The sequence below is a fragment of the Gorilla gorilla genome, chromosome 14 (assembly GCF_029281585.2).
Source record: "Gorilla gorilla gorilla isolate KB3781 chromosome 14, NHGRI_mGorGor1-v2.1_pri, whole genome shotgun sequence".
NCBI classification, from domain to species: Eukaryota; Metazoa; Chordata; class Mammalia; order Primates; family Hominidae; genus Gorilla; species Gorilla gorilla.
The window spans coordinates 33,902,963-33,926,110 of record NC_073238.2 but is presented as its reverse complement, the minus strand read 5'-3'; the positions used below and the strand labels follow the sequence as shown (position 1 = coordinate 33,926,110).

Below are 23,148 nucleotides of genomic sequence, written 5' to 3'. Positions count from 1 at the left end.
TTTAGCCTGAGCCTTAGACCTCATCAGAACTGGATGGCCACAAGAAACTCTCTGGCAGCATCCTTGGTGGGGAAAAGGAGGCAGGTGGGAGAAGCCCCATGGCAGCTCCTCTCAAGCCCCATCCTTTTGTGTTCCAGGAGTATCACAGGACTCAGGATAGCTGTGGTTTAAGCTTTTGCCTGTATGTCCTATGATGACAGTGCAAGGTGACCAGGGCCATCATGGAGCAGTTCCCCTACAGATTATGAGGTTATTCAGGCTTTTTACATCTTGTTCTAATTTTGATAATTTATTTATTTTCCCAGAAATCTGTTCATTTCACTGAGATTTTGAAATGTATGGGCATAAAGTTGTATATGGAATTATCTTATAAATTGGCTTGGGTTTTTTTGTTTGTTTGTTTTGAGACAGGGTCTTGCTGATTGCAGTGCCACGATCACAGCTTACTGTAGCATCAAACTCCTGGGCTCCAGTGATCCTCCTGCTTCAGCCTCCAGAGTAGCTGGGACTACAGGCATGCACCACCATGCCTGGCTAATTTATTTTATTTGAAGAGGCAGGATCACACTATGTTGCCCAGGCTGGTCTCTAACTCCTGGCCTCAAGTGATGCTTCTGCCTCAGCCTCCCAAAGTATTGAGATTACAGACATGAGCCACCATGTCTGGCCTCTTATAATTCTTTAATTTCATTCATATATGTATTTTCCCCCTTCTTCATATCTGGTGTTCTGTATTTGGGTTTTCTCTCTCTCTTTTTTTTTTTTTTGAGATGGAGTCTCGCTCTGTCCCAGGCTGGAGTGCAGTGGCACAATCTCGGCTCGCTGCAACCTCTGCCTCCTGGATTCAAGCAATTCTCCTGCCTCAGCCTCCTGAGTCGCTGAGACTTCACGTGTATGCTGCCATGCCCGGCTAATTTTTTGTATTTTAGTATAGATGGGGTTTCACCGTGTTGCCTAGGCTGGCCTCGAACTCCTGAGCTCAGGCAATCTACCCGCCTCAGCCTCCCAAAGTGCTAGGATTACAGGTGTGAGCCACCGTGCCCAGCCTGGGTTCTCTTAATTGTTCCTTGCTCAGGTTTACCAAGGGTTTGTTTATTTTTTGGAAAAAGCCCTTGGTTTTACCTAGCAATCTGTTGCTATTTGACTTTTTCCTTTAATTCCTTATTTTGTTTTATCTTCATTATTCCTTTTTGTCAATTTCTTTAGGTTTGTTCTGATGTTCTTTTTCTACACCCCAACACCTCTCAGATAAATTCCTGGTTAATTTAGTTTTACAGTTGCAGAGACAGAGTGGTGCTATTGGCTGCCAGCTGTCCACTCCTCCGTCATCTATTCTAGGTCTGCTAGAATAGCCAGCTAGAGTTACAGGAAGCCTGCTTCCCCAAGGTGTAAACAAGACCCTCAACAACCCGGTAGTAAGACTCCTCCCAGACTAGTCTGGCACTCAGGGTAGGCTTTTACCAATCCAGCCTCCTAATAGGGAAACTGAAATGCAAGACTCCAGGGACAGAAGCAACCAACAAGCAAGACCCTAAATTCCTTTTTAATCCACTTTTTCAGCAGGATCAACTTTTCTATGTGAGAGGCTCTCAGTCCCATCTATTTCAAATTGTGACTTTCTATTCCTTTTTCTTTTTTTTTTTTTTTTGAGACCGAGTCTCAATCTGTCACCCAGGCTGGAGTGCAATAGCATTATCATGGCTCACTAAAGCCTCAACCTCCCAAGCTCAGGTGATCCTCCCACCTCAGCCTCCTGAGTAGCTGGGACTACCGGCACGTGCCACTATCCCAGCTGATTTTTTGTATTTTTCTGTAGGGATGGGGTCTCACCATCTTGCCCAGGCTGGTCTCAAACCCCTGGGCTCAAGCAGTGTGCCTGCCTTGGACTCCCAAAGTGCTGAGATTACAGGTGTGAGCCACCATGCCTGGCCCATATTAAGACTTTCAGAGCATCTGAAGTTTGTTCCTTTCTGGACCAGCTCCAAGGCTAAAGCTGACAGAAATCCCAGAATATGATTCTCAGGCTGCCCCGTCACCACTGACAGTGGGCACAGGAATAGCCTAACCATTAGGGAAATGAAAGAAGGAAAGATAAGCACCAGGCTAATGTGGAAGCCTTCAAAGTTGGAGATGTCCAACAGCAGCAGGAATAACTTGGTGTTGGTCACTGCTCTTAATTTATAATGTATAAATCCTGGGGATTTCTTTTGCTTCTTTCTCCTGTTGGATCTCTTATTGTGGGGGTTCCGTTTCTTCCTCTTTCATGGCTGACTCCTTCATTTTCTGGAGCCCATCCTCTAGGACTAGATTTCTCAACCCTGACACACATTATTGACATTTTGGACCAAATAACTATTTGTTTTGTGAGTCTGGAGGGGTGAGCAGGGGATTGTAAACAATAAAAAGCTGTGTAACCTTTGTAAAAGAGGCTAGAATTTATTTCTAAGACAGTAGAGAGACACTGAAAGGTTTTAAGTGGCAGAATGACAGGGCCACATATGCATTTTAGAATTGCTCTACCTACACTATGGAGATTAAATTGAAGGAGTTAAAGTCAGGAAAGCCAATTAAGAGATTGTTATAAACCAGGCATGGTGGCTCACGCCTGTAATCCCAGCGTGATTTTAAAGGCCGAAGTGGGAAGATTGCTTGAGCTCAGGAGTTTGAGACCAGCCTAGGCAACATAACATAGGGAGACCTCATGTCAGCAAAAGTTAAAAAAATTAACCAGGCACCATGCTGCATGCCTATAGTCCCAGCTACTAGGTAGGCTGAGGTGGGAGGATTGTTAGAGCCCAGGAGGTCATGGTTGCAGTGAACTGTGATCACATACCACTGCACTCCAGGCTGGGAGACAGAGTAAGACCCTGTTTAAAAAAAAAAAAAAAAAAAGATTGGTTTTTTGTTTTTGTTTTTTTTGAGACGGAGTCTCACTCTGTCGCCCAGGCTGCAGTGCAGTGGCACGATCTCAGCTCACTGCAAGCTCCGCCTCCTGGGTTCATGCCATTCTCCTGCCTCAGCCTCCCAAGTAGCTGGGACTACAGGCACCCGCCACCATACCCAGCTAATTTTTTGTATTTTTAGTAGAGACCGGGTTTTACTGTGTTAGCCAGGATGGTCTCGATCTCCTGACCTTGTAATCTGCCCGCCTCAGCTTCCCAAAGTGCTGGGATTACAGTTGTGAGCCACCGCGCCCGGCCTAAAGAGACTGTTAATAATCATCCAAATGAAAAGGGATGGCTTTGTGTGGCAGTAAAGAGATGGGGGTAGATTTGATAACTATTTATGAAGCAAAATCAAGAATACTTGGTTAATAATCTGACATGGCAGGAGAGGGCAGAGGTAAGGATGATTCCTAAGTTTCTAGTTTAAGTACTGTATGGCAGCAGGTGTTGTCTTTCTGTTGTTTAAGGAACACTGTGGTAAAGCAGGTTTTGGAGAGGAAGATCAAAAAAGTCCAGTTTTGGGCCGGGCGTGGTGGCTCACGCCTGTAATCCCAGCACTTTGGAAGGCCCCAGGTAAGTGGATCACCTGAGGTCAGGAGTTTGAGATCGGCCTGGCTAACATGGTGAAACCCCGTTTCTACTAAAAATACAAAAATTACCCAGGCATGATGGCGTGCGCCTGTAATACCAGCTACTTGGGAGGCTGAGGCAGGAGAATTGCTTGAACCTAAGAGGTGGAGGTTGCCGTGAGCCGAGATCGCATCACTCCACTCCAGCCTGGGCAACAGAGTGAGACTCCATCTCCAAAAAAACAAAACAAAAAAGTCCAGTTTTGATATACTTATGAAATAACAGTGTGCTGAGTGATATAAGCAAGATGGAGAACAGGAAACCCCAGACCCTCATTCTCCCATAGAGACATCAACTTAACAACATCATATGGACAAAATTGCCTTTCTGAGAACTCCAAAAACCAGTTGAGAGTTTGCAGCACCCAAAGGTGCACAAAGCCAAGAGATGCAATGAAACAGGTAGGAAACTGTGTGGCATTTTACTTGCCACTGGTAGAGAACAGCAAGGACAATTGTCATAGTTACAGCAAGACAAGTGGGGATTTACAGTCAAAGAGCAGAGTGCAGGGTGGTGGTGGGGTGGGGGTAGAGGCGGGCATTGGATGGAAAATTACTAAGAGGCAACGTCAAGGGAAGGGTGACATTCTGGTAAAACTGATTTGACAGGATTCTTGCTGAAGGCAGACCAGGATGATCGAATGTCATCTGGAGGATGGTGGAGGATGATGAATTTGATTATATGTCAAGAGTGGAGGATTCTTGCTAAAACTGCAAGAAACAGTTTCGTGATGCAAAGATGAATACAGGAGCTCAAAGGTCAAGTCCTGGTTAAGTAGAGGGTTCAGAGGAATCTGACTAAAGTGTGGCCAAGGAGAGATTATTTGTCACCCTACCTATTATCCCTAGCACATTGTGGTATAATTGGAAGAAAATTTCCAATCCTCTTCTCCCTCAAGAGAGAAAAAGAGAAGGGAACCAACCATGAGTCCAATGCGCAGGACTTTTGACAGTTCGCCCAAGGAGCAGATTTCTATCTCTCCTGACTTGGAGTGCTGATGGGAACAGTGGTTTAAATGCCAGGCTGGGGTCACTGAGATCAAAGGTGAGTGCCACAGCTTGTTATGGCAACAATAAGACTGTAGTACCACAGACAGACACCAAGAGGAGCAAGAGATTATGGGCTGCAGAAAAGAGGCAAGCAAACCTTTGAGGAATTATATCCACAGCCCAGAAAAGACTTATTGCCAAAAAGAAGTTAGAAAAAGCCCTAGAATCTCTAGTGGGTTGACTGGTGAAGATCTTACCCTGTATAAAGCCAGCCGGAAATGCCCAACGCTTAAAAAAAGATTGCAAGCATACAAAGAAGCAGAGAAACATGGCAAATAAATACAATAAATCTCTAGAAACCGACCCTAAAGATATGGAGATCTCTTAATTACCTGACAAATAATCCAAAATAATCATCCTAAAGATGCTCAATGAGCTAAAAGAGAATATATACCACAAAACAAAATCAGGAAAACAATGCATGTACAAAATGAGGGTATCAACAAAGAGACAGAAACTATAGAAAAGAACCAAATGAAAATTCTGGAGCTGAAGAATATAATAACTGAATGGAAAAATTGACTGGAGGGTTCATACTTGATCAAAGAGAAGAAAGAGTCAGTAACTTTGAAAACAGTTCATTTGAAATTACTGAGTCAGAGGGAAAAAAATGAAGAAAAATGAAGGGAACTTAAGGAGCTTATGGGACACCATGGAATGAAACAACATATGGGCTACGGATATCCCAAACATAGAAGAGAGACAGCATTGAGATCCTACTTGAAGAAATAATGACCCCGTATTAGTCTGTTTTCATGCTGCTGATAAAGACATACCTGAGGCTGGGCAGTTTACAAAAGAAAGAGATATATTGGACTTACAGTTCCATGTGGCTGGGGAGACCTCACAATCATGGCGAAAGGTGAAAGGCACATCTCACACTGTAGCAGACAAGAGAAGAGAGCTTGTGCAGGAAAACTCCTGTTTTTTTAAAAACCATCAGATCTCATGAGACTCACTCACTATCATGAGAACAGCGCAGGAAAGACCCACCCTTATAATTCAATCACCTCCACCAGGTTTCTCCCACAACACATGGGAATTGTGAGAGTTACAATTCAAGATGAGATTTGGGTGAGACATAGCCAACCCATATCAGACCCCAAATTTCCCAAATTTGAGGAAAGAAATTGCCATACAAATTCAAGAAGCTCAACAAACTCCAATAAAAATAATCTCAGCAAAACCTATATAGAGTCATACTATAATCACATATTGTCAAAATTGCAAAGAGAATTTTGAAAGCAACAAAAGAAAAGTGACTGAGGTGGAGCCAAGATGGCCGAATAGGAACAGCTCCAGTCTACAGCTCCCAGCATGAGCGATGCAGAAGACGAATGATTTCTGCATTTCCAACTGAGGTACCGGGTGCATCTCACTGCGGATTGTCAGACAGTGGGTGCAGGACACTGGGTGCAGTGCACCGAGCCTGAGCCGAAGCAGGGCGAGGCACTGCCTCACCCAGGAAGTGCAAGGGGTAGGGGAATTCCCTTTCCTAGGGGTGACGGACAGCACCTGGAAAATCAGGTCACTCCCACCCTAATACTGCACTTTTCCGACAGTCTTAGCAAACGGCACACCAGGAGATTATATCCCGCGCATGGCTTGGAGGGTCCTACGCCAACGGAGCCTCACTCATTGCTAGCACAGCAATCTGAGATTGAACTGCAAGGTGGCATCGAGGCTGGGGGAGGGGCGCCCGCCATTGCTGAGGCTTGAGGAGGTAAACAAAGCAGCCGGGAAGCTCAAACTGGGTGAAGCCCACTGCAGCTCAAGGAGACCTGCCTGCCTCTGTAGACTCCACCTCTGTAGGCAGGGCACAGCCAAACAAAAGGCAGCAGAAACCTCTGCAGACTTAAATGTCCCTGACAGCTTTGAAGAGAGTAGTGGTTCTCCCCACACGCAGCTGGAGATCTGAGAACGGAGAGACTGCCTCCTCAAGTGGGTCCCTGACCCCCGAGTAGCCTAACTGGGAGGCACCCCCCAGTAGGGGCAGACTGACACTTCACACGGCCGGGTACTCCTCTGAGACAAAACTTTCAGAGGAACGATCAGGCAGCAACATTTGCTGTTCACCAATATCCACTGTTCTGCAGCCTCTGCTGCTGATACCCAGGCAAAAACAGGGTCTGGAATGGACCTCTGGCAAACTCCAACAGACCTGCAGCTGAGGGTTCTGACTGTTAGAAGGAAAACTAACAAACAGAAAGGACATCCACACCAAAACCCCATCTGTATGTCACCATCATCAAAGACCAAAGGTAGATAAAACCACAAAGATGGGGAAAAAACAGAGCAGAAAAACTGAAAAATCTAAAAATCAGAGCTCCTCTCCTCCTCCAAAGGAACGCAGCTCCTCGCCAGCAATGGAACAAAGCTGGATGGAGAATGACTTTGACAAGTTGAGAGAAGGCTTCAGACGATCAAACTACTCCGAGCTAAAGGAGGAAGTTCAAACCCATAGCAAAGAAGTTAAAAACCTTGAAAAAAGATTAGACGAATGGCTAACTAGAATAACCAATGCAGGGAAGTCCTTAAAGGACCTGATGGAGCTGAAAACCAAGGCACGAGAACTACGTGACGAACGCACAAGCCTCAGTAGCTGATTCGATCAACTGCAAGGAAGGGTATCAGTGATGGAAGATCAAATGAATGAAATGAAGAGAGAAGAGAAGTTTAGAGAAAAAAGAATAAAAAGAAACAACAAAGCCTCCAAGAAATATAGGACTATGTGAAAAGACCAAATCTACGTCTGATTGGTGTACCTGAAAGTGATGGGGAGAATGGAACCAAGTTGGAAAACACTCTGCAGGATATTATCCAGGAAAACTTCCCCAGTCTAGCAAGGCACGCCAACATTCAGGTTCAGGAAATACAGAGAATGCCACAAAGACACTCCTCAAGAAGAGCAACTCCAACACACATAATTTTCAGATTCACCGAAGTTGAAATGAAGGAGAAAATGTTAAGGGCAGCCAGAGAGAAAGGTCAGGTTACCCACAAAGGGAAGCCCATTGGACTAACAGCTGATCTCTCGGCAGAAATTCTACAAGCCAGAAGAGAGTGGGGGCCAATATTCAACATTCTTAAAGAAAAGAATTTTCAACCCAGAATTTCATGTCCAGCCAAACTAAGCTTCAGAAGTGAAGGAGAAATAAAATCCTTTACAGACAAGCAAATGCTGAGAGATTTTGTCACCACCAGGCCTGCTCTACAAGAGCTCCTGAAGGAAGCACTAAACCTGGAAAGGAACAACTGGTACCAGACACTGCAAAAACATGCCAAATTGTAAAGACCATCGAGACTGGGAAGAAACTGCACAACTAACGAGCAAAATAACCAGCTAACATCATAATGACAGGATCAAATTCACACATAACAATATTAACCTTAAATGTAAATGGGCTAAATGCTCCAATTAAAAGACACAGACTGGCAAATTGGATAAAAAGTCAAGACTCATCAGTGTGCTGTATTCAGGAAACCCATCTCACGTGCACAGACACACATAGGCTCAAAATAAAGGGATGGAGGAAGATCTACCAAGCAAGTGGAAAACAAAAAAAGGCAGGGGTTGCAATCCTAGTCTCTGATAAAACAGACTTTAAACCAACAAAGATCAAAAGAGACAAAGAAGGCCATTACATAATGGTAAAGGGATCAATTCAACAAGAAGAGCTAACTATCCTAAATATATATGCACCCAATACAGGAGCACCCAGATTCATAAAGCAAGTCCTGAGTGACCTACAAAGAGACTTAGACTCCCACACATTAATAATGGGAGACTTTAACACCCCACTCTCAACATTAGACAGATCAACGAGACAGAAAGTCAACAAGGATACCCAGGAATTGAACTCAGCTCTGCACCAAGCAGACCTAATAGACATCTACAGAACTCTCCACCCCAAATCAACAGAATATACATTTTTTTCAGCACCACACCACACCTATTCCAAAATTGACCACATACTTGGAAGTAAAGCTCTCCTCAGCAAATGTAAAAGAACAGAGATTATAACAAAACTATCTCTCAGACCACAGTGCAATCAAACTAGAACTCAGGATTAAGAAACTCACTCAAAACCACTCAACTACATGGAAACTGAACAACGTGCTCCTGAATGACTACCGTGTACATAACAAAATAAAGGCAGAAATAAAGACGTTCTTTGAAACCAACGAGAACAAAGACACAACATACCAGAATCTCTGGGACACATTCAAAGCAGTGTGTAGAGGGAAATTTATAGCACTAAATGCCCACAAGAGAAAGCAGGAAAGATCTAAAATTGACACCCTAACATCACAATTAAAAGAATTAGTGAAGCAAGAGCAAACACAGTCAAAAGCTAGCAGAAGGCAAGAAATAACTAAAATCAGAGCAGAACTGAAGGAGACAGAGACACAAAAAACCCTTCAAAAAATCAATGAAACCAGGAGCTAGTTTTTTGAAAAGATCAACAACATTGACAGACCGTTAGCAAGACTAATAAAGAAGAAAAGAGAGAAGAATCAAGTGGACGCAATAGAAAATGATAAAGGGGATATCACCACCGATCCCACACAAATACAAACTATCATCAGAGAATACTATAAACACCTCTATGCAAATAAACTAGAAAATCTGGAAGAAATGGATAAATTCCTCGACACATACACCCTCCCAAGACTAAACCAGGAAGAAGCTGAATCTCTGAATAGACCAGTAACAGGCTCTGAAATTGAAGCAATAATTAATAGCTTACCAACCAAAAAGAGTCCAGGACCAGATGGATTCACAGCCGAATTCTACCAGAGGTACAAGGAGGAGCTGGTACCATTCCTTCTGAAACTATTCCAATCAATAGAAAAAGAGGGAATCCTCCCTAACTCATTTTATGAGGCCAGCATCATCCTGATACCAAAGCCTGGCAGAGACACAACAAAAAAAAGAGAATTTTAGACCAATATCCCTGATGAACATCGATGCAAAAATCCTCAATACAATACTGGCAAACCGAATCCAGCAGCACATCAAAAAGCTTATCCACCATGATCAAGTGGGCTTCATCCCTGGGATGCAAGGCTGGTTCAACATACACAAATCAATAAATGTAATCCAGCATATAAACAGAACCAATGACAAAAACCACATGATTATCTCAATAGATGCAGAAAAGGCCTTTGACAAAATTCAACAGCCCTTCATGGTAAAAACTCTCAATAAATTAGGTATTGATGGGACGTATCTCAAAATAATAAAAGCTATTTATGACAAACCCACAGCCAATATCATACTGAATGGGCAAAAACTGGAAGCATTCCCTTTGAAAACTGGCACAAGACAGGGATGCCCTCTCTCACCACTTCTATTCAAGATAGTGTTGGAAGTTCTGGCCAGGGCAATCAGGCAGGAGAAAGAAATAAAGGGTATTCAATTAGGAAAAGAGGAAGTCAAATTATCCCTGTTTGCAGATGACATGACTGTATATCTAAAAAACCCCATCGTCTCAGCCCAAAATCTTCTTAAGCTGATAAGCAACTTCAGCAAAGTCTCAGGATACAAAATCAATGTGCAAAAATCACAAGCATTCTTATACACCAATAACAGACAAACAGAGAGCCAAATCATGAGTGAACTCCCATTCACAATTGCTTCAAAGAGAATAAAATACCTAGGAATCCAACTTACAAGGGATGTGAAGGACCTCTTCAAGGAGAACTACAAACCCCTGTTCAACAAAATAAAAGAGGACACAAACAAATGGAAGAATATTCCATGCTCATGGATAGGAAGAATCAATATTGCAAAAATGGCCATACTGCCCAAGGTAATTTATAGATTCAATGCCATCCCCATCAAGCTACCAATGACTTTCTTCACAGAATTGGAAAAAACTACTTTAAAGTTCATATGGAACCAAAAAGGAGCCCTCATTGCCAAGACAATCCTAAGCCAAAAGAACAAAGCTAGAGGAATCACGCTACCTGACCTCAAACTATACTGCAAGGCTACAGTAACCAAAACAGCATGGTACTGGTACCAAAACAGAGATATAGACCAATGGAACAGAACAGAGCCCTCAGAAATAATACCACACATCTACAACCATCTGATCTTTGACAAACCTGACAAAAACAAGAAATGGGGAAAGGATTCCCTATTTAATAAATGGTGCTGGGAAAACTGGCTAGCCATAGGTAGAAAGCTGAAACTGGATCCCTTCTTTATACCTTATACAAAAATTAATTCAAGATGGATTAAAGACTTAAATGTTAGACCTAAAACCATAAAAACCCTAGAAGAAAACCTAGGCAATACCATTCAGGACATAGGCATGGGCAAGGACTTCATGTCTAAAACACCAAAAGCAATGGCAACAAAAGCCAAAATTGACAAATGGGATCTAATTAAACTAAAGAGCTTCTGCACAGCAAAAGAAACTACCATCAGAGTGAACAGGCAACCTACAGAATGGGAGAAAAATTTTGCAATCGACTCATCTGACAAAGGGCTAATATCCAGAATCTACAATGAACTCAAACAAATTTACAAGAAAAAAAACAAACAACTCCATCAAAAAGTGGGTGAAGGATATGAACAGACCCTCCTCAAAAGAAGACATTTATGCAGCCAAAAGACACATGAAAAAATGCTCATCATCACTGGCCATCAGAGAAATGCAAATCAAAACCACAATGAGATACCATCTGATACGAGTTAGAATGGTGATCATTAAAAACTCAGGAAACAACAGGTGCTGGAGAGGATGTGGAGAAATTGGAACACTTTTACACTGTTGGTGGGACTGTAAACTAGTTCAACCATTGTGGAAGTCAGTGTGGCGATTCCTCAGGGATCTAGAACTAGAAATACCATTTGACCCAGCCATCCCATTACTGGGTATATACCCAAAGGATTATAAATCATGCTGCTATAAAGACACATGCACACGTATGTTTACTGCGGCACTATTCACAATAGCAAAGACTTGGAACCAACCCAAATGTCCAACAGTGATAGACTGGATTAAGAAAATGTGGCACATATACACCATGGAATACTATGCAGCCATAAAAAAGGATGAGTTCATGCCCTTTGTAGGGACATGGATGAAGCTGGAAACCATCATTCTCAGCAAACTATTGCAAGGACAAAAAACCAAACACCGCATGTTCTCACTCATAGGTGGGAATTGAACAATGAGAACACTTGGACACAGGAAGGGGAACATCATGCTCCGGGGCCTGTCATGGGGTTGGGGGTTGAGGGGAGGGATAGTATTAGGAGATATACCTAATGTAAATGACAAGTTAACGGGTACAGCACACCAACATGGCACATGTATACATATGTAACAAACCTGCACATTGTGCACATGTACCCTAGAACTTAAAGTATAAAAAAAAAAGACAGAAAAAAATGTATTGTATTCTTGAAACCAATTGCTAAAAGAGTAGATTTTGTGTTCTCACCACACCAAAAAAAGGATAAGTAGGTGTGGTAATGCATATGTTATTTAGCTCAATTTAGCCATTCCACATTGTATACATATTTCAAAACAACACGTATACAACAAGTATATACAAATTTGATTTTTCATTTAAAAATAAAATTCTTGGCCAGGTGCGGTGGCTCACGCCCGTAATCCCAGCACTGTGGGAGGCTGAGGTGGGCAGATCACTTGAGGCCAGGGGTTCAAGACCAGCGCGGCCAACATGGCGAAACCCCATCTCTACTAAAAATACAAACAAAATTAGCCAGGGCACACACCTGTAATCCCAGCTACTTGGGAGGCTGAAGCAGGAGAATCGCTTGAACCCAAGAGGCAGAGTTTGCAGTGAGACGACATCATGCCACTCCACTCCAGCCTGGGGGACAGAGTAAGACTCTCTCTTAAAAAAGAAAATAATAATAAAATAAAATAAAAGTCTTAGGAATAAACTTAACCAAGGAGGTGAAAGACTTATACACAGAAAACTACAGGACATTGCTGAAAGAAATGAAAGACGACAAAAATAAATGGAAAAACATTCCATGTTCATGGATTGGAAGATTTTATATTGTTAAAATGTCCATACAACCCAAAGTGATCTACAGTTCAGTACAATCCCTATCAAAATTCCAGGGGCCTTTTTTGCAGGAATAGAAAAAAAAGATCCTAAAATTCATATTGAATTGCAAAGGACCTTGAATAGCCAACACAATCTTGAAAAAGAACAAAAATGGAGGCCTCACACTTTCTGATTTCAAAACATATTAGAAAGGAACAGTAATGAAGACACTGTGATCCTTGCTTAAATATAGACATATAGACCAATGGCAAAGAATAAAGAGCCCAGAAATAAACTCTCATGTACATGGTAAAATGATCTTCAACAAGGGTGAGTAGACCACGTGATGGAGAAAGGACAGTTTCTTCAACAAACACTGCTGGAAAACTGGATATCTAAAAGCAAAAAAAATGAAGTTGGATCTTTTCCTTCCAGCATATAAAAAATTAGCTAAAAATGAGCTGGGAATGGTGGCTCATGCCTATAATCCCAGCACTTTGGGAGGCCAAGGCGGGTGGATCACTTGAGGTCAGGAATTTGAGACCAGCCTGGGCAACATGGTGAAACCCTGTCTCTACCAAAAATACAAAAATTAGCAGGGCATGGTGGCACATGCCTGTAATACCAGATAGACACAGGAAGGGGAACATCACTCAGCCTCTCAGGAGGCTGAGACAGGAGAATCACCTGAACCCGGGAGGCAGAGGTTGCAGTGAGCTGAGATCATGCCACTGCACTCCAGCCTGGGTGACAGAGAGAGACTCCATCTCAAAAAAAAAGTAGCTAAAAATGGATTAAAGATCTAAATGAGGCTAGGTGTGGTGGCTCATGCCTGTAATCCCAGCACTTTGGGAGGCCAAGGCGGGCTGATTACCTGAGGTTGGGAGTTCGAGACCAGCCTGACCAACAGGGATAAACCCCGACTCTACTAATAATACAAAAATTAGCCAGGCGTGGTGGCACATGCCTGTAATCCCAGCTACTTGGGAGGCTGAGGCACGAGAATCGCTTGAACCCAGGAGGCAGAGGTTGCAGTGAGCTGAGATCACGCCATGCACTTCAGCCAGCGCAACAAGAGTGAAACTCTGACTCAAAAAATAAAAGATCTAAATGAAAGATGGAAAACTCTAAAACTCCTGGAAGAAAACAGGAGGAAATCTTCATGACATTGGATTTGGCAATGGTTTCTTGGCTATGATACCAAAAGCATAGGCAACAAAAGCAAAAACAGACAAATGAGGCCACACGAAACTCAAAAATTTCTGTATAGCAAAGGAAATAATCAACAAATTAAAGGCAACATACAGACTGGAAGGAACTATTTAAATTATATTTATGATAAGGGTTTAGTATCCAGAAGATACAAAGAACTCCTACCACTAAACAACAAAAACCAAATAACCTGATTTTAAAAAGAGCAAAAGACGAAGACATTTCTTTTGAGAAGATGTACAAATGGCCAAGAAGCATACGAAAAGATGTTTTAACATCAGTAATCACTAGAGAAATGTAAATCAAAATCACAATGAAATACCTTACACTCATTAGGATGGGCCACTATAAAAAATTAAAAGCCAGAAAATAACAAGTGGCAAGTATGTGGAGAAACTGGAATCCTTGTGCACTGCTGGTAGGAATATAAAATGGTGCAACTACTATAGAAATCAGTGTGGAGATTCCTCAAAAAATTAGAAATATTATCATATCCAACAATCCTTAAACAAAAGAATTCATCCTCTGCTGGATGATAAGGTTAAGAGAGCAAAAATCAAACAAACAGGCCAGGCATGGTGACTCACACCTGTAACCCCAGCAGTTTGGGAGGCCAAGGCAGGCAGATCACCTGAGACCAGGAGTTCGAGACCAGCCTAGCCAACATTGCGAAACCCCATCTCTACCAAAAATACAAAAATTAGCCAGGTGTGGTGGTGCGTGCCTTTAATCCCAGCTACTTGGGAGGCTGAGGCAGGAGAATCTCTAGAACCCGGGAGGCGGAGGTTGCAGTAAGCCGAGATCACGCCTCTGCACTCCAGCCTGGGTGACAACTGCGTCTCAAAACAACAACAGCAACAACAAACCAAAAACAAAACACCCAAAAGAATTCAAAGCAGGATCTCAAAGAGATATTTACACACCCACGTTGATAGTAGCATTATTCACAATAGCCAAGAGGTAGAAGCAAATGAAATGTCTGTCCACAAATGAACAAATAAACAGAATGTGAAATAGACATACAATGTTATATAATACAGCCTTGAAAAGACAGGAAATTCTGACATTTGGTACACATGGATGGACATCTAGGACACTACACTGAGTGAAATAATGCAGCCACAAAATAGAAATACTGCATGACCCCACTCATATGAAGTATCTAACGTAGTCAAACCCATTGAAATGGAAAGTAGAATGGTGGTTTCCAGGGCTGAGAGAAAGGAAGAGATGGGCAGTTGATTTTTTTTTTTTTTTTTTTTTTTTTGAGACAGTCTTGCTCTGTCGTCCAGGCTGGAGTGCAGTGGTGCGATCTTGGCTCACTGAGACCTCTGCCTCCTGGGTTCAAGCGATTCTCTTGCCTCAGCCTCCGAGTAGCTGGGATTACAGGACATGCCACCATGCCCAGCTAATTTTTATATTTTTGGTAGAGACAGGGTTTCACCACGTTAGCCAGGCTGGTCTCGAACTCCTGGCCTCAAGTGATCCGCCTGCCTCGGCCTCCCAAAGTGCTGTGATTACAGTCGTGAGCCACGGCATCGGTTGGCAGTTGATATTTAATAGGAATAAAGTTTCTTTTTTCAAGATGAAAAGTTCTAGGGATCTATTATACAACAATGTGCATATACTTAGCACTGCTGAACTGTATACTTAAAAATGGTAAAGCTAGGCTGGGCGCAGTGGTTAAAATGCTAAATTTTATGTCTTTTTTTTTTTTTTTTTTTTTTACCATAATTGAAAAAAGACAAAAAGGAAATAACAGAATGCCCAAACGGATATTTGGGCCAAGAGGAGCTCAAGAGAGAGATCTGGACTTGAGATAAGATTAGAAAACAACCAACCTGTTGATGACAATTAATCCATGAGGGGATGAGGACACCAGAAAAGAATGTAGAGTTAGAAAATGGCTTGCGATCCTGAGCCCTGCCATCACTTAGGAAATGGCAGAGGAAGGGCCTACAAATGAGCCTGGGAATGACTGGCCAAATTGGAGGCAAAAACAAAGGCAGAACGGAAGAGGAAGGAGCGGTGGGCGTGTGCAGTAAAGTCACGGGCATTGCGCTAGAATATTGCTTAGAGCACGCCATTCAGGACAGCCCTAAACTGACACTTGGTACACATGGATATCAATGTAATTACTCATTCTGTGGTGGGTATCGGGGTGGTTTCCTGACGCGGCTGAATGGCAGAAACACAATGTTAAGCAAAATATGCTGGACACAAGCAACCACACACTGTGTGATTCCACTAATACCAAGTACACAAACAGGCATGGTTGGAAGGAAGTGGGAAGGAGGCTTCTGGGGTGTGGGGTTTTATTTCTTGACTTGGACGTCAGTTTCTTGTGTTCAGTTTGTGAAAAATCACCAATCTATATACTTACATGATTAAGAATATAGAAAGCTATTGAGTCCAAGTGTGGTGGCCGACACTTGTAATCCCAGCACTTTGGGAGGCCAAGGTGGGAGGATCATTTGAGGCCGGGAGTACAAGACCAGCCTGGACAACATAGCAAGACCCCCTCTTTTAAAAAAAAAAAATTAGCCGGGTATGGTGGTACACCTGTAATCACAGTGCTTTGAGAGGCTCAGGTGGGAGGATCACTTGAGTTCAGGAGTTCAAGACTATACAGTGAGCTATGATCGTGCCACTGCACTCTAGCCTGGGTGACAGGGCAAGACCTGTTTCTAAAAATAAAAAAATTAAAAAAAAAAAGCTTTTGAGAGGTATAGAAAGATAAGGACTAAAAAGTGGTTTTTGGGGCAGATGTGGTGGCTCACACCTGTAATCCCAACACTTTCAGAGGCTGAGGCAGGAGGATCACTTGAAGCCAGGGGTTCAAGACCAGCCTGGGCAACAAAGCAAGACCCTGTCTCTCTCTAAAAACAAACAAACAAAAACCCCAAAAAAGTGGTCTTTGGATGAGAATTTTGGAATAGTGCTAGACAGAAGGAAGCATGAGATAATACTAGTGAGAGAGTAGACTGCAGGGTGAGATAGGAAGATAAGCCACCCTGGACAAATTTGTAAAGGTTAGGAATGAACCCAGTGACGGCTGAAGGGCAGGTGACAAAGTGAGGTTGAGAGACGCCTTTTTTTCTTAATTTGTTTAAAATGGGAAATGATACCAATTGCTCAGTTGCCTATTCCCCTTGCCCAGCCTCAGGTCTGAGTATAATTCTCAGGCCTGATGGGGTTTGCAGTGTGAGCTTTATCTCCCTGTAGTCCTGGGGAGGAATGGAGGAGTAGCGTTGGTGCCACTAGGGTGTCTTTCTCTTAAGACAGATACAATGCTGTTTCTTTACAATACTGGCTAAGTTGCTGTCACAAAAATACTCCAAATATGCAGTAGCTCAAACAAGATAAAGCATATTTCTTTCTCACTTAGCAGCCTGAAAGTGGGCAGGTGGTTCAGGGTGAGTAGGTGTTTTTGTTCCATTTCATCCAGGGACACCCTTTTGTCTTGGAGCCTGCAGCTGCACCAGGGTGTGCCATCTGCTACAGGGTGGAGGTGACTCAAAGCCCATGGGTAAGGAAAATGGGAGGATGCAGTAAGTAAGTTGTTTCCCTTTTTGAGGACCTGACCTGGAAGTTGCAATCATCAAATCTACTTACATTCCATTGGCTAGAAATGAGTGTCATGGCCACTCCCAGATGCAAGGGTGTGCACTCCAGCTGGATGGCTGGCCAGAATCAAATCCTGGGAATTGACACAGGAAGACAATTAGCCTTCTCTGCTTCCAATGCCAACTCCAGCAATATCTTTCCAGAATTAAGACCTCTCATACTGTTCTGGTCTGTAGGGCAGATATTTGCTGGATACCTGGTATAAGCAAATCAGCTGCTTAGAGCTGGTGTTCCTTTCTTCTGAGACAGAGTCTTGCTCTGTCATCCAGGCTGGAGTGCCATGGTGCAGTATGGGCTCACTGCAACATCCACCTCCTGCGTTCAAGTGATTGTCATGCCTCAGACTCCCAAGTAGCTAGCATTACAGGTACACACCACCACACCTGGCTAATTTCTGTATATTTTTTTGTAGAGATGGGGTTTCTGCCGTGCTGCCCAGGCTTGTCTCGAACTCCTAAGCTCAGGTGATCCACCTGCCTCTGCCTCCCAAAGTGCTGGGATTACAGGCATGAGTCACTGCACCTGGCCGCTGGCGCCCCTTTTGATTGGGCCACCCTCTGTCTACCTGGCCATGTCTGGATGCAAGTGTCGTGAGACATCTTAACTGTCACCCCACTCCTCCCTAGCTAGCACGGCAGAAGAGGTTTTCCTGGATTTCTTCTTCCTTATGACTAATCTAAAATAGGAAGATCTTCTCCTTCAGTGCATTTATTTTTCATAATACCCAGGCAGAGTTCTCTTGCTTTGTCTTTCTGCTTATTACCTATTGAAAGGAAAGTTTCCAAATATAGGCAAAAATTCTTCACTTTTTCTTTTAATTTCAGTCCTCATATGTAGATCATTATAAACAGAACTTCTAAAAATGTTAGTAGTGACCAGCCAGGGCATTAGGCCAGGCCATAGCTCAGGATGCTGGAAGTCACTGAAGATGAAGGCAAGAACCACAGGAATGAGGGAGGTCTTGGGTGGCTGGTGGATGGGGGTGATGAGAACACGTAGGGAATGTCAAAGAAACCAGATTTTACACAAGGTAGAGGGGGAATGGCTTGCAAGTGGTTGTGTGGAGAAAGGCGGAAAGTGACCTTACACCTTTTACAAAACACAAATGTTCTGTGACCTTACACCTTTTACAAATCAAAACGATCACAGACTGAAATGTAAAAAGTGCAAAACTATCTAGGTGTGGTGGCATGTGCCTCTCGTCCTTCTACTTGGGAGGCTGAGGCAGGAGGATCGCTTGAGCCCAGGAATTTGAGACTGTGGTGAGCCATGACTGTACCACTGCACTCCAGCCTAGGCAACAGAGGGAGGATCTGTCTCTGGGGGAAAAAAAAAAGAAAAGAAAAGTGCCAAACTAGAAAACTTCTAGAAGATAACAGCAGAAAATCTAGATGAACTTGGATTTGGCAATGAGCTTTTATATGCAACACCAAAAGCAAGATTCCTGAAATAATTTCTTGAGACACCTAGTTTCCCTAAGTAAGAAGAAATGGATCAAGAGATCTGCACATGCACATTTTGCACACTGAGGGTCACAGTCTGGGTAGCCAGCCCCTGGAAACAGACATATGCTACGAATGCTGACATCAGCCAAGACTGCTGGGTCTGATCTGCAGACCCTGGCCGCATGACAGATGAAGAAATGCACTCAGACACAGGTATCCATCCCCTGAAAGAGCAGGCTAGAGGTCCAGGCAGCTTCACAGAAAGAGCTGTAGCAGCTGCCAGCCCTGACAAGCTGGCACCCTGTGCATTTATTCAGTACAGATTTAATGACAAAGGTCTCGAGTAAACACCACTAGAGGGTAATTAACATTGCTGACCTCCCGAGTAGAGAGCAGTACTGCACCCACAGAGGACCAAAGGTCGGTCTTAGGACCACATGAGCAAACAAGCCATTTAGATGAACTCCTTTACATTCCTATGTATCTACGCCCTAAGCTTTTAAGAGAATTCAGTTGCCTTCAGCCAAATCTTTTACTGAAGCCATGCAAACCTCCCGGCCTTCCAAGAAGGTTTGTGTCTATTTCCTATAAGTTTATTTTTATAATTTCTCCCACCACCCTGACCGATCCCCTACGGTAACTTATTTGTGAATAAGGAACAATTTATTCCTCATCACACTGAGGAGCTGTGCGACCCTTCCTGCTGGATCAGAGACGAACACCAAGTGCCTTCCTAACACCAATGTCATCCTGAACGTCAACAGAAAACACTGGCTGTGGAGAAGTTTTTTAAACCTCTTGAAGCATTTTGCCAATGACCAGATTTCAATCATCTTCATTTACAAAAATTTTAAAGCCAGTGGCAACAAAGGCACAGTACTTAATAAAGCAACTAAGTTAGAAGTGCAAGACGCTGATTTATATGCTGCTGATAGATCTGGAGAGGCAGGACCATTTACTAGGCTGAAGAGGTGGTGGTCATCTGGTATCTTCCTAAAAAAGTATATCAGGGTCCTAATCCTTTTCCAGAAGGCAAACTGAGGCCTGGAACAAGACAAGGTCTTCTCCAAGGCCACACAACTAGTCAGTGACAGAGGATTCACTTCAAAGTCCTGCCCTTTCAGGTCTGTGCCTACAAATCAACACTTAATCTGACTATTTCAACCTGGCCAAAAGCAACACAAAACACCCAACCATGCATTTTAGGGGAAGAAAATAACGGAGGCAACTGAGAAGACAGACAGGGGCAAGTCCAATGTGGCCTCCCAGATAAACCTCAATGCACTTACTTCTTTTGGCACAGACATTTCCTTCTGAACTTTGAAGGAAAGTCACATCACATTGCACTCTGTCCATGTGAATTCAACCCCGCTGGGTGAACCAAACTTAAACGCATTAAATTCTACAAATAGGCCGGGCACAGTGGCTAACACCTATAATCCCAGCACTTTGGGAGGCCAAGGCGGGTGGATCACCTGAGGTCGGGAGTTCGAGACCAACCTGACCAACATGGAGAAACCCCATTTCTACTAAAAATACAAAATTAGCCAGGCGTGGTGGCACATGCCTGTAATCCCAGCTTCTCGGGAGGCTGAGGCAGGAGAATCGCTTGAACCCAGGAAGCAGAGGTTGCGGTGGGCCAAGATCGCGCCATTGCACTCCAGCCTGGACAACAAGAGCGAAACTCCGTCTCAATAAATAAATAAATTCATTCATTCATTCTACAAATTCATTCATTCATTCTACAAATAGCCACTTCATTCATTCATTCATTCATTCTACAAATTCATTCATTCGTTCTACAAATAGCCACTAGTAGAATTATTAAGATAGAAAACCATGATGGGTACTAACATTCACTCAGAAGGAGTGGGCTAAAACTAATTCACATATGTGTAGCTCTGGCTCGGAGAAGACACAGGGCTTGGAGGAGGCAAGACTGTTCAGCATGAATTAAAATTGATTTATGAGCTTGCTGTAGCACTTGGAATAGAAAAAAATAATCTTTTCAGCGCTTTTGACCCCTCTCTCAAATTACACCAGGGTGCGACTGAGGAACAACAGCGCAGACCACCCATCCTTCTCGATCCTTCGGGAAATAAACTTTTTTTTGGATGGGAGAGTCAGTAGATGAGGCTTCATTTTCCATCAGGGAACACGAACTGCTGCGGGAAGATCCCAGCTTCTGGCTAAAGCTGGGGCAGTAGGAGCCGCCAGCTAGCTAGCCATCCAGTCCCCAGAGCCCGGGCTTTAGGTAAAGCGTGGAGATGTAAACCAGTTTTGCCGCCAAGGACCCGGCCAGGCGCGTCTTCTCCCGGGCGTCACAAGGAACAGATTAGGGAGACGACTTCCAACTTTCTCTGCCCGGCCCTAAACGCTCGCCGCCCCTGCCCAGCCGCCCACTCTCTGGCAGCCTGCAAGTCTCCAAGCAGAAGCGGCTCGGTGCTGCCCAGCGCTGGCGCCCCGGCGGCGCGGAGCCCCGCGGCCAAATGATAGGACTTGAGGGCAAAGGAGGACAAAAGTTCCCACCAGGTGGGCACTGCGGGAAGGAGGCCGACGACCCCGAGATTCTCCGGCGACGCCGGCGGGCCACCCCGGGGCGGTGAGGGTTCCCGCGGCACGTGTGCGGCGGCGCCGGCCGCTTCCCCCGCCACCCGGGAAGGTCACGCCACCCGGACGCCGAGGCTCTCCCCGTGCCCCGCTCCCTCCGCCCCGCACGCTCCCCGCAGCTGGAGGCGCCGGGTCGGTCTGAGCTTACCGCCGCGCCAGCGTGGCCACGTCCCGCTCAGGCTGCGCCGCCTGCTCTTGGCTCCGGGTAGCCGGCTGGGGCGGCCAGTTAACACCGACGTCGGCCGCGGTCGGCTCTCCGCGCAGGCAGCCCTAGAGGCGGCCCCGCGAAGCTCAGGAGCGCCCCTGCGACCGGGGGGCGGACTGCGCAGTGCCGCGCTCGGGCAGGTACCTGGAGCCGCCGCCGCCGCAGCCCACCGGCTCTGCCGCCATCCCCCGCACGGGAAACGGAAGTGGGCGCGGGACCGCGGCGCGCCCAGCCCGGCCAGTTCCCGCGCCCAGCCCAGCCCGCGAGCTGGCGTGGCGCTGCTGTCTGCCCTAGCAAAGCTGTAGGGCAGGGCCTGCGCCTCTGGGGACATTCCCGCCTCTGGGCTCCCCGAGACCCTCTCTGAGGTCGGACCCTCAGCCAGCTGGGCTGAGGATGAGGGCTGGGGGCTGGGAATGTCAGTGGTTGGGAGGACTTAAGTTTTTAGCTAGTTTGACCTTGTTGGGAGGCTAAGGCCTTATTTATAAATTATATTTGAGTACAAAATTATATCGGGATTCAAGGCCCTAATATAAAATACAGTTGAGTATGAAAATACAGGAATTAGCCGGGCGCGGTGGCTCACACCTGTAATCCCAGCACTTTGGGAGGCTGAGGCGGGCGGATCACTTGAGGTCAGGAGTGCAAGACTAGCCTGGCCAGCATGGTGAAACCCCGTCTCTACTAAAGATACAAAAATTAGCTGGGCGTGGTGGTGCGCGCCTGTAATCCCAGCTACCCGGGAGGCTGAGGCAGGAGAATCGCTGGAACCCGGGAAACAGAGGTTGCAGTGAGCTGAGATTGCGCCGCTGCACTCCAGCCTGGGCGACAGAGCGAGACTCCGTCTAAAAAAAAACACACACACACACAAAACAAAAAAACTGGACTTGTAGTGATAGAAAGTAAATTCCCTTATTACCAGTTTTGTTTTTTTTCTTTTCTTTTTTTTTTTTAAAGCCAGGCCGGGCACGCTGGCTCACGCCTGTGATCCCAGCACTTTGGGAGGCAGATGTGGGCGGATCACCTGAGGTCAGGGGTTGGAGACCAGCCTGACCAACATGGTGAAACCCCTTCTCTACTAAAAATGCACAAATTAGCCGGGCATAGTCGTGAGCGCCTGTAATCTCTGCCATTTGGGAGGCTGAGGCAGGAGAATCACTTGAACCCGGGAGGTGGAGGTTGCAGTGACCCAAGATCGCGCCATTGCACTCCAGCCTGGGCAAAAAAGTGAGACTCCATCTCAAAAAAAAAAAAAAAAAAAAAAGCCATTTCCCAATCCCCCTCTCCCAAGGAAATCCATCTGATGCCATTTCTGCAAGTGCACTGATGAAAACTGTAACACTGTCAGCTCTGATCTTGTAGTCCCTAAGGAACTATAGGTTATATCT

The 23,148-nt window shown here is 44.7% G+C and overlaps 1 protein-coding gene across 3 annotated transcripts in view; it reads right to left on the bottom strand.

The window, feature by feature from the left end:
• Positions 1-21,990, bottom strand: part of MPHOSPH8 (M-phase phosphoprotein 8) — a 73,900-nt gene extending 51,910 nt beyond the window's left edge. For 2 of the 3 annotated variants that reach the window (XM_063697163.1, XM_055360111.2), the window contains exon 1: positions 21,707-21,966. The gene's annotated coding sequence lies outside the window, so the exon portion shown is untranslated. Of the gene's footprint in view, positions 1-21,706 lie in introns of all 3 variants that reach the window. The other variant, XM_063697164.1, reaches the window with a different exon arrangement.
• Positions 21,991-23,148: the final 1,158 nt, after the last annotated feature.